The sequence below is a fragment of the Spermophilus citellus genome (assembly GCF_964194105.1).
Source record: "Spermophilus citellus genome assembly, chromosome: 13".
In the NCBI taxonomy this organism is placed as follows: domain Eukaryota; kingdom Metazoa; phylum Chordata; class Mammalia; order Rodentia; family Sciuridae; genus Spermophilus; species Spermophilus citellus.
In genome coordinates, this window is record NC_138193.1 from 19,956,047 (window position 1) to 19,968,962 (window position 12,916).

Sequence of the window (12,916 nt, forward strand, 5' to 3'; positions counted from 1 at the left end):
GCGTCCCGGCAGGTCCAGGTCCCACAACGGCCACGCGCCCTCCTCCTCGCGCGAGGCGGGACGTGGTTTTGGCGCGGCCCGGTCCGAGGCGCCTGCGGCGGCGGTCGGGGTGCGGGGCCGTTCCACTCCCTCCGGCTCCGGCTCCGGCGGGCCTGTGGCGGCGGTGGTGGGAGCGCGGAGGCGCGGCGGCCTGTTACCGGGCGTCGGGGAGGGACCAGCGCTCAGGGGAGCGCGGCGGTATGGCCGGCGGCTGGCGGCTGTGGCTCCTCTTCTTCTTTCCAAGCCGGCACTGTGATTTCTTCCAGCCCCTGGGGACCCTCAGTCTTCAGCTGAAATTGGGGCAGATGCTGCTACAGGAGCTGTGGAAAGGCTCATCTAAGCTTTCCACCGCTGCCCGCTGCATTCAAGCCGCCATCTTGCCCCAATCTATATAGATTTTTTTCTATAATTCAATACAGCCCATCAACAGAGTCAACTTCAAATTTAAATGAAGAAAATTTTAATTATTATTTCCAGTGTCCAGCCAGAGCAGGAATCCAGGGGTCCTGAAGTATGAATGGCATTGGGTACTGAAGGATATGTGGCCTCAGCAAAAGAGGAGGAGACAGGATGACAGGTTGAAAGTTACAAGCAGCCTTCAGAAGGATCTGATGCCCATAGAGGGGACTTTATTTTTATACCTTTTTTACAGGTATTTATTCATGTGGTTAACATAGCATTGAAAGACCCCAGCCCCATAACCTAAGGCCTGATTATGAAAAGTAGAAAGTATGCAGTAAACAGGTGAGCTCACCACATGACCTGTTAGAAAGGGCACCCTGCCCACATCACAGGACATGCTTGAGCAAACTGGGATCATAAGCGGGAACAGGGAGGAAACACAATGTAAACCTGTGAGATTTATGAGTTTTTCGGGAACCTATAGTGAAAAACAAGTTTATCATAGTGAAAAACAAGTTTACCCTTTAAGTGATGTGTATGCTGGATTCAAAAACACCTGTTATTGTGCTAGGCGGGAAACAACTCCTTTTTCCCTATAAAAGATCTGTACCCCAAAGCCCGGTGTGCCAGTTCACCAAAGCTTCGGCTGAGGTTTTGCTGTGCACCCGCAGGCACCTGTGTATTAATAAACTTGCCTCTTGCTTTTGCAGCCAGTGTGATGCTAGTTCTTTTGGACGGGGGATTTGAGGGTCCGGGGGTTTTTCAGCATCAAAGCCCAAAACTTCTTTCATTTACATAATTTTCAAGAGCTGCAATCTTTTCTGACATATATTAACTTCATAAGATATTGAACACATTGTTTAAAATATGTTCCTGTAACCTTTGCCAATCATGATTAAGCTTTTACATTTTCACTTCAATCACTAAGTACTAGACTATGCAACTTGACTACCTGTATCATGACCTATTATTAACTTTTAACTTTAAAGCATACCTATGGTTATTGGTAAGCTTTTTGCTTCTAAACTAAAGTCCTAATAATACACACTTAAAAGAGTGAAAGCCTATTACTTAAAAGCCTACTACTCTGAACTGACTTTAAAATATATCTATATAAAATTTTACATTATTCTGTTTTTCCAAAGTAATTTTCTTTTTTCACATGACCTATTTAACTGCTTTTTGAAAGAGTTTCTTTGGTCCTTCATCAAATTTTGAATTCTTATCTCCTTATAATTTTTAATTAAAGAGCAGGCTCTGCACTTCAACTCATTTGCTATTACTATTAACTATGTGTTTCCTATTTTCATCATGAATTCCTGTGTAGGGCAAAGAAAGCTCTGTTAGTAAAAGGAATGTATGTTGGACACATTGTGGCTTCAGAATGAGGGGCTTAGTGTAAATTGTTAAGCTTCTCTCAGGAACCTTAATTTGCAATATTTTCCCTGTGAATATCTTAAGAAATAACACTATTGTTTGTATTGTCAGAGATACTAAAATACATCTCAGGACATATCTTCTTTGTATCCTTAATCTCATTCTGGGAATTTTCCTGCAATCTCAGGCAACATGTACTTTTATTATTGACTGTTATATGCCCTATTATCTATCTCATGAGTATCATAAACAAAACACTAGACATTACCCATTGTGGTGCAGCCCTGCCACAGAATCCCCCACACTGTGACCCTGTCAGACAGGAGGTGCAGGAACATCTTCACCACACTGTCTATAAAATACCAGGTATTTTCCACATAGAAACTAGCTGGTATCTTGTGATTGAATTGTGGCATCCAGTCAATAGTGACTGGATTATTTATCTGTCATTGGATAACAAGTCATTCTAAAATGTATTCACTCACTGGACCCCTGAGCCAAATCTCAATCCCTATTTTGTATTTTATTTTGAGAAAGATTCTCACTGAGTTGCTTAACACCTCATCTTTGCTGAAGCTAAAATTGAACTCATTATCCTCCTGCTTCAGCCTTCCAAGATACTGGGATTACAGGAGTGCACCATTGCACTCAGCTCTGTTCACATATTTAATGCCAGCATTCCCTCTTTGCCTTATCAACTGTTTCTTTTTTTCTATTGTACATTTCAAATAAATTCAGTATTCTCCAAGAACTGGATGTCAGATTAAAGATTTTGGTTTCTCTTTGTGAGGATTTCACATGAGAGAAAAGCAGACAAGTGTAACTTGACAATTTTAAAACTAAGAACAATTTGTCTCTGCTCTTTGTCTTCCCAGGTACAGACACCTTATCACAATATCTGATTTGAAATTCCTCCTTTAAGAATTTCTGGTGTGATGTGTCCTCATTCTAACCTCCTATATTGTACTATTTGTGGGTTTCATAACTGTTTAACAAAAGGTTTGAACAGCCACCATGTCTAAATTCTTTTGGAGTGCCTAGTGAATATCATTCCCTGCATCTTTTCCCTCTAGAGAGCAGTATAAACTATGAAGTGAAGGCACTCCAGGGAGTCTCTGATAGCCCTTCAGCTGGCAAGGATCTTTTAGTGATACAGGGCTGGGACACTCAGAAAAACTGAGATAGAATGAAGACCACCCCCTTCAAATGCAGACTTTTTTTTTTCAATCAAGATATAAGTTTCCAAACTTATCAGAGTGGCAGGCAATGAGTTTATTAGAAGTGATGTGAAGGAGGAACAGGGTGACACTCTTGACAGAAGAAAGTGTGTTCTCTCTAAAAAGATAATAGCATGGCTCTCTTGAACTTCAGTTTTTTTGAAGATCTAAAAAAATATTGAAAAGAATCTTGATCAGGTACACTTCTTGACTTTGAACTGACAGTAGGATGACATAAAACTCTCAAGTATCCTCTGCCATGACAACTTTAGGTTAATTAGGCTCATGTTCACCATTTCTAATTGAATTCTTAAGCACTAATTCCAGGAAACCCCTTTGAAATACAAAATTTTATTTACATTCCAGTCCTCAGAGGGTCATGTTCTTCTCCTGTAGATCCTCAGCACCACATAAAAATAAGTAAATAAATTAAAGGTATTGTGTCCATCTAAAAAAAACTAACACCGGAAAACTGGGCACACAGGTGCCTATAATACCAGCTGCACAGGAGACAGAGACAGTAGAATGATAAGTTCAAGGCAAACTTCAGCAACTGAGACCCTGCCCCCCCAAAAAAAAGGACTGGGGATGTAGTTCAGTGGCAGAGCATCCCTGAGTTCAATCCCTACCACTGCAAAAAGCAAAAGAAAGTAACAAAAAAAATAACACTTAGGATTTGCTCTCAGAAATTATTTCACAGATTTCAACAAAGTAAGGTACCCCAAACATTAGTTTCTGCTAGTTCCTCTTTTTTTTAAATCTTTATTTATTTATTTTTATGTGGTGCTAAGGATCAAACCTCATGCCTCATATGTGAGGGAAACACTCTACCAATGAGCTACAGCACACTTCTCTGTGCCTCAATATCGTTATGTCTCAGGGAGGAAATAATTTAAATCACAATCTTCAAAGAAGCATATTTTATGTATAAAATTTTTTAAATATGGTAAAAGAAATAATTAAATCACATGCAGAGAGTAAATGAAAAAAAGAACTAATAAAGAAAGAGCAGAAAGATCAATAAACAAACAACAGAAAAAAGTAGAGAAAATAGAGAAAAATAAACTAATTAAATGCTGGTTCTTGGGCTGGGGTATAACTCAGTAGTACGGTGTGTACTTACCATGTGTAAGGCCCTGGCTTGATCCCAAGCACACACACACACACAATAAATAAAAAAATAAAAATAAATAAATAAATAAAACACTGGTTCTTTGAGAAGACAGAAAAAAAGTGGAAACCTCCAGTTGGGCTAATGAGGGAAAAAAGAGAGAATATACATATTACTAATATCAGGAAAGAACAGATGATATCACCACAGTTTGTAGAGATATGAAAAGGACATATGCCAATAAACCCATCAACCTAAATAAGAACAACAAATTTCTAGAAAGATACCACCAAACTCGCCTACAATGAAAACCTGAATTGAGTAGTCACAGGTTTATATTTAAGAGAATTTGTATTAAAAAAAAAAAAAAAAAACAAGGGAGAGAATTAAACAACAGCAGATGGGGTAGAGAGGGAAAATGAGAGGGAAGGGGAGGGGGGATAGTAGGGGATAGGAAAGTTAGCAGAATACAACAGTCATTAATATGGTATTATGTAAAAATGTGGATGTGTAATCGATGTGATTCTGCAACTTGTATTTGGGGTAAAAAATGGGAGTTCATAACCCACTTGAATCAAATGTATGGAAGATGATATGTCATGAGCTTTGTAATGTTTTGAACAACCAATAAAAAAAAAGTACAAAAAAAAGAGAGAGAGAATTTGTAGCTTGAAAATCTTCCCTTAAATTTTTTTTTCAGATCCAGATAGCTTCACTGGAAAATTCCAACAAACACGTAGGGAAAAAAAGAATTATACCAATTCTATAAGAAAACTGAAAAGGAGGAAATACTTCCTAACTTATTCTGAGGCCAGCATTAACCTGCTATCAAAGCCAGACAATGACATTACAAGAGGTTGTGATACCTCTCATGAACACAGGTGCAAAATCCTATACAAAAATTGTGGGGAGAGTGGGGGGTTGTAAAAAGGGATAGAACCCAGGGCTTCACACATGCTAAGATAATGCTCTAATGTGGCTAGGCTAATGCCACATCCTCAGTCCTTTTTATTTTGATACAGGGTCTCACTTAGTTACCCATCGTAGCCTTGAACTTGTGAACCTCCTGCTTCAGAGTAGCTGGGGTTGTAAGTGTATGCCACCACATCCAGTTCCCAAGCAAAATTTAAATGAATTAAATACAATAATATATAAAATGAATAATACCTCATGACTAAATGAGATTCATGCTAATATTTCAAAGCTGGTTTGCCATTCAAAACATATTGCACATCATTATATTAGCAAACAAATAATAGCAATCCAATACCCATTCTTAATTCAAAAACAACAACAATAAAAACCTTAGGAATACAACAGTCTCATTCTGATAAAAAGAATCCACAAAATAAACCTATATTTAAAAGCACACATAATTTAAAAAAGATTGAATGTTTTTCTTTAAACATAAGGAACAAGATAAGGATGACCACTCCCATCATTTCTATCCAACAATATACCAGAGATTCTGCTTACTTTAATAAGGCAAGAAAAAAAACTGACATTCAAGTGAAAAAGGAGGAATTCAAGCTATATTTTTAAATGATGAGATTATCTATATAGGAAAATCCAATGAAATATACCCCCAAAAAAACTATTGCTAGAAGGTGAGTTTGGCAAAGCTGCATGATACAAGAGCTAGATATGGAACTGAATTGTTCTGTTGGTAATGAAAAATTTTATATTGAATTTTTTAAACATACTATAATAATACCAAAAATGTCAAATATTTAAGACAAATTTGAAAGGGACATGCAAGACTTCTACTTTAAAAGATTGCTGAGAGAAATTAAAGAAAATCTAAACAAATGGGAAGAAATAACATGTTCATTTGTTGGAAGACTCAATGATGTTAAGAAGTCAATTCTCTCCAAGTTGATTCATAGATCCAATATCTCAGAATCCCAGCAGGCTGTTTTGTATAAACAGGTAAGCTGATTATAAACTTCCAATGCATATGCAAAGGACCCAGAACAGTCCAAGGAACTTTGCAAAAAAAAAAAATCATAAGACAAACACTATAACAAAGGTAAAGTAATTCAGACAATGTGGTACTGATATAAACAAGTAGATCATGGTACAAAATAGAGGCCAAAATAGATCCATGTACACAGAAAACTTATTTTGGCAATGGTACAAAGGCAATTCAGCAAAGAGACAATGTTCATTTTTAATAAATGTTGCTGGAAAACTAAAAACCCATATACAATAACTGATGAATTTTTACCCCTGCCTTGTACCACATACAGAAATTAACTCAAAATGGGTCATATTCCTAAGTGTAAAACCTAAATCAATAAACCTCCTCAAAGAAACAGGAGCTAACTTCTGTGACTTGGGTTAGGCAAAGAGTTCTTAGATATGATACCAAAAGTGCATTAAAGAACAATTAGTAAATTGAATTTCATCAAAATTAAGAACATCTGTTCTTTGAAAGACACTGCTAGGGGAATGTAAAACATGTCAGCCTGGGACAAAATATCATAAATCTGATAAAGAATTTGTATCCAGAATATAAAAAGAACTTTTAAAACTTAATAAATAAGAAAACCAAATACCCCAATAAATAATAGCATAAAAGATTTGATACTTTACCAAAGAATGGCAAATAAGCACGTGAAAATATGCTCAACATCATCATCAGCCAATAGGAAAATACAAATAAATATCACAGTGAGGGGCTGGGGTTGTGACTCAGTGGCACAGCACTTGCCTTGCACATATGAGGCACCCGGTTCAATCTTCAGGACTGCATAAAAATAAATTTAAAAAATAAAGGTATTGTGTACATCTGCAACTAAAAAAATATTTTAAAAATCACAATGAGGTAATACTATGTATCTATTACAGGAATAAAATTTAAAAAGACTACTACAGTAAGTATTTAAGATAGAGACTTGGGGCAACTGATTCTTCATTCATTGCTGGTAGGAATGTAAAAGGAAACAACAACTTGGAAAACAGTTTTGCAGTTTTAAAAATTAAAAATACCCTACCACATGGTCTACTTATATCACTTCTGGGTATTTTCCAAAGAGAAAAGTGAGCATAAATCCACACAAAGATCTGTAATACAGTTGTTCAGATATATTTAGTTCTAAGAGCCAAAAGCTGGAAACACCCAAATGGCTGTCAATGTTGAACAGATACATCCATACAATGGAATACTTTGAGCACTCAAAAGAATAAACAACTGGTATAATCAGAAACAGAGACAAATCTCAAAATAATTACACTGAGTGAAAGAGCAAAAAAAAAAAAAAAAGAGTACATGTGATATAAATTCATTTACATAAAACACTAGAATAAGTAAACTAACCTATAAATACAGCAGATCAGTAGATTGGTGGTTGCCTGGAGAAAGGGACAGAGGACCATGAGGAGAGAAAAACATAGAAATTTGGGGTGGTGATGGATCTTTTCATTCTCCTAATTGTTATGATGGTTTCTTAGGTGTGAATATGTGTCAAAAATGATTAAATCATAAACTTTAAACATGAAGTTTATTGGATGTCAATTATACCTCAATAAAACTGTCTTTAAAAAGAGCTACCTGAATTATATAATATCAATTTTACATTGTCCCTTTTCCGTTAGCATACCGAAAATTTTCACTGTAGCAAACTTACTCATGTAACTGCTTCAAATACACCTTTTCCTTTGACATTTACTCTATATAAACACGACTGTAAAAGTAAATTACTGGATTATGGATGTGGCTCAAGTGGTAACGTGCTCACCTAGCATGGGTGTGGTGCTGGCTTTGATCCTCAGGACCACATAAAAATGAAATAAAGATGTTGTATTCACCAAAACCTAAAAAAATATATATATATATATATATATATTAAAAAATTCTCTCTCTCTCTCTCTCTCTCTCTCTCTCAAAATAAACCTAAATTACTATTGGATAGAAAAGTTAACAAATTGATCTCCCTGGATTGCACAGTTGTCTGTTTACTGGCTTCAAATGAACTCTGAATGTTTAGCTAAGCTATCAGTACTGAAGGCTTAGTCACTGAATACTGAAAACACTGTGTTTGAAAGCAGCCCTAAAGCAATTTATTAATTCAAATAAATGTTTACTGCACATGTGCTCTCTGTATGTTATGGTTAAAAGGGCTGGATTTTTTGCAGAATGGACAGTACCAAATTACAAAGTTATTCCATGTCTCTTTTGGAATAATTTGTAAGGTTTAGCAACACTTAAATCACATAATGAAAGAATAGCAATGGAAGCAGACCACAGACAGCCAAGAACAGTGACTCTTCTAATTAAAGGTTAAAATAATAAATTTCAATAACATGACTGAAGAACTGTATACTAACAGCTTAGAATTCCAAAATGAGAAGTATCTCTCATATCTTAAGTGAACTCAGAACAAAGATTAAAAGTTACTTCCACACACAGCAAGTATGGAGTCTGCCAGCTCTAAGTAGTCATTTTGGCTTAGAAATATAAAAGGATATGAAAAGACAGACCCCAAATTATTATTTTTTTAAATATCAATAAAAAATAGAAAGTTTTAAGTAAATTCTCTAACAGTTGGTATCAAAAATAATATTCTGTAACAGCATATTCTTCATTACTGAACTCAGCTAACTGGACCAAGTATGGAAATTACTATATTTTATAGAAGATACAAGCTTAATTATTCACCACAAATAAAACCATCCATAGCTCTGCCATAATATACAAGACCTTTTCCAGCATAGCAAGGGCAGCCATTTGAAAACCTTACACTATCTTTTTCCCTTAAAATGATACTACCCTTTAAGGTTGTTTATCTAAAAGAACCCAACATCTCCTCCATTTGTGTACAATGAATTGAAGCATTTTCTTCTGTCATGTATAACTGATTACAACTAATGAATAATTAAAAAAAAAAGAACCCAGGAACTCATGCCAGGTACCCAAAAATCTATAAAAATCATTTGTTAGTGGTAACTGTGGATGGTATGTGCTTCAGATTCCCTTAAAAATTTACTCTTCTAAATTTGTTCAGATTCTTCAAAACTGTCATGTTTTGTGTTCTCAAATGTATAATTTTGCTAAACAATGAGCTTTTAATGAATTTTGACTGACATGATTTCTCTACACGTCTTTCAAACACATCATACCCAAATTCATATCTACATTAAACACTACTAATCCTGAGTGTTCAGTAACCATGGAATCTAGACAATGAGTTCTGCAAGCACAATATCCAAGTATTCTTATCTTCACTGAGAAGCAATATGCTAAACAAAAGATGAAGAAGACAACCATAGTATTCAGTTATTGCATCTTCTATTTGTTGATTTTTTTGGAGTTTTACAAATGAAAATGTTTTGCTTTAGGTAAATTGGTGAAAAAAAAGCAAAGACATTTAATCACTTATAATTAAAATTATGAAACATTACATCTCATCTCTGATACTGATTGTAATTAATATTGTGAAATGACAATACAGCTTGAGTTCCATTGAATCTAAGAGTCAAATTGTGATTCCTCTTGACACCTCCACTGTCAATTACTGCCCTCCTGTAGCATTTAAATTTGAAGAAAACCACTGTATCTTACAGTAAGTTAAAAAGCTGAGATGCTATAACTTAATTTGAATTCTTAGAAAAGTCTATTACAACTTGCTAAAAGACACTGCTGCATCTGAAAGTTTTTTGGCAAAAAAAAATTAAGTAATTTTTTTTTAAAAGGCTCACATATACTGCAGGGAATAGGAAGATTTGAGACAATAAACATAATTGTTAAAAACACATTGGTGGGCTGGGGTTGTGGCTCAGCATTAGAGCACTCACCTAGCACATGAGAGGCCCTGGGTTCAATCCTCAGCACCTCATAAAAATAAATAAAGATATTGTGTCCAACTACAACTAAAAAAATAAATAAATATTTTAAAAATTGGTCTTCAATATTTCAGGGTTCTACATGCATGGATTTGACCAACTGCAGATAAAAAATATTTGGGAAAAAACATGCTTTTGTTCTGAACATGTACAGACTTTTTGGAGGGTCATTATTCCCTAAGTAATACAACATCACAATTATTTACACCATATTTATACTATATTAGATATTTTAAATAATCTAGAGATGATAGAGAGTACATGGAACAATGGGTATAATTTACATGCAAATATTACATCATTTTATATAAGAGAGTTTAGCATCTGCAGATTTTGGTGTCCAAGGAGGGTTCTGAAGCCAATTTCCCACATACACCAAGGGACAAACAAATATGCAACTGACTATGATATTGTTTTATATCAATTATGTTTTTATGAAATTTAATAATAAAAATTATGGCATACCTAAGCTAAAAATAATTTGGCTTTACTGAATATGGAGTGAAGACAGAATTAGAAGCACAGTCATCTCAAAATTAAAGAGTAAAAATATTAAAGTTGAATTCCATTCTAGACTGGTATTCCAATAACTATTAAGAGATAGGAATCAGGAGTCAGATTTCAAGATGCCAAAATATGAAATTTGTAATCATTTTATTTTTGAATAAGAAATGGAACCACATTAACTTCTGCTACTCAGAATACACAATCTTGACATCAACTGAATTCTTACTTTTAAGGTGAACTTTCAGTCCTTTCCATTCACAAATAAGACCTGATTTATTAAGTTCCCTGATTTGTATCTCTAGAGTAGATCACAGCACATTTTCTGAGTACAATATATATTGTTCCAAGTGTTTTATAAACATCTTTTGTGAGAGTTTACAGGAGTGATCTGAAATCACTTCCAAGATTTCATCCTATAACTCAGTTATTCTTAAAAAAAAAAAAATAGAGTTTCTCTGCCTTATCACTTTCATTTCCCTATTTATCAGTCTGATTCTAATCTGCCCCTCACACACACACAAAATCACTGGCAGGATTATCAACAGATAATTACCAGCATTAAATTCTAGGCAGGGCAAAAAGGCACAATTTTGTTACTTAGACATGAAAATTACAGGTCCACACCACAACTAAACTTTCATAAAAGTCTTTTAGCCAATAAGAATAAATCTCAAGACTTATCAATCACTTAGCTTTACATGGGGCTCCTAAATCTATATTTCTTGATAAAATGATCCATCCTGTGCCTGATATGCATGGCCACCTATATGCATTCATTCACAGATGTGCAAAGTACAGTAATGCTAGGCTCTGGAAGTCATAGCAAAGAAAATAACCAGTCCCTAGAGAGGCTTCTATTAGTGAATAGAGTCAAGTGAATAGTCACAGGAACATAACATCTGGACAGTCACATCCCAAACTAAGCTGGTCTAAAAGTGAACTTGGTTTACTTCATGCATTCTAGTCTACTCACTTGTGAACCTTGATCTTGCACAGAAATGCTATCATGACAGGCTACTCATTCCACAAACTTCTGAGGCATTCTCAACCTTCTGCTTTAAATCTTAATAACTGCCCAAGCCCGATTGAATTAAAAAAAAAAAAAGAAACAAAAACAAAACAAAACAAAAAAAAACAGATGGTTCTACTCCACAATGCTTCAAAAATTCTGGGAATGCTAGTGATGATAGCAGGGAGTTCCCAGCAAAGCTTTTGCCTTAGCAGGAGGCAATAAAACCAAGCCTACAAGTAATCTTGGTGGCTGGGGTTGTGGCTCAGTGATAGAGAACATGTCTAGCATATGTAAGCCACCAGGTTTGATTCTCAGAACCACATAAAAATAAACAAAATAAAGTTCATCAACAACTAAAAAATATATATACATTAAAAAAAAAGAGTGTCCTTGGGATTTTAAAAAAGCACAGCTGGGAGGAGACCCTCTTTCCTCCCTCTTGTTGGGGAGACTGAGGATGACCCCTGCTCTGTCACTTTTAACCCCAAGGGCCTAAAATCTTGCTGGCTTCTGTGGCATTTCATTCTTTGGAAACCTTCTTCAGAAATCTTTCTTCTTTAGTAATCCTCCTTTTTTTTTTTTTAATTGGTTGTTCACAACATTACAAAGCTCTTGACATATCATACTTCATACATTAGGTTGAAGTGGGTTATGAACCCCAAATTTTACCCCAAATGCAGATTGCAGAATCACGTTGGTTACACATCCACAATTTTACATAATGCCCTATTAGTAATTGTTGTATTCTGTTACCTTTCCTATCCCCTACTATCCCCCCTCCCCTCCCCTCCCCTCCCTTCTTCTCTCTCTACCCCATCTACTGTAATTCATTTCTCTCCTTGTTTATTTTCCCATTCCCCTCATTATATCAAAGAAGACATTTGGTATTTGTTTTTTAGGGATTGGCTAGCTTCACTAAGAATAATCTGCTCTAGTGCTGTCCATTTCCCTGAAAATTCTATGATTTTGTCATTTTTTTATTGCTGCATAGTACTCCATTGTGTATAGATGCCACATTTATTTTTTATCCATTCATCTATTGAGGGGCATCTGGGTTGGTTCCACAGTCTAGCAATTGTTAATTGTGCTGCTATGAACATCGATGTAGCAGTATCCCTGTAGCATGCTATTTTAAGGTCTTCAGGGAATAGTCTGAGAAGGGCAATAGCAGGGTCAAATGGTGGTTCCATTCCCAGCTTTCCCAGGAATCTCCAAGCTGCTTTCCAAATTGGCCGCACCAATTTGCAGTCCCACCAGCAATTTACAAGTGTACCCTTTTCTCCACATCCTCGCCAGCACTTGTTGTTGTTTGACTTCATAGTGGCTGCCAATCTTACTGGAGTGAGATGATATCTTAGGGTGGTTTTGATTTGCATTTCTCTGACTGCTAGAGATGGTGAGCATTTT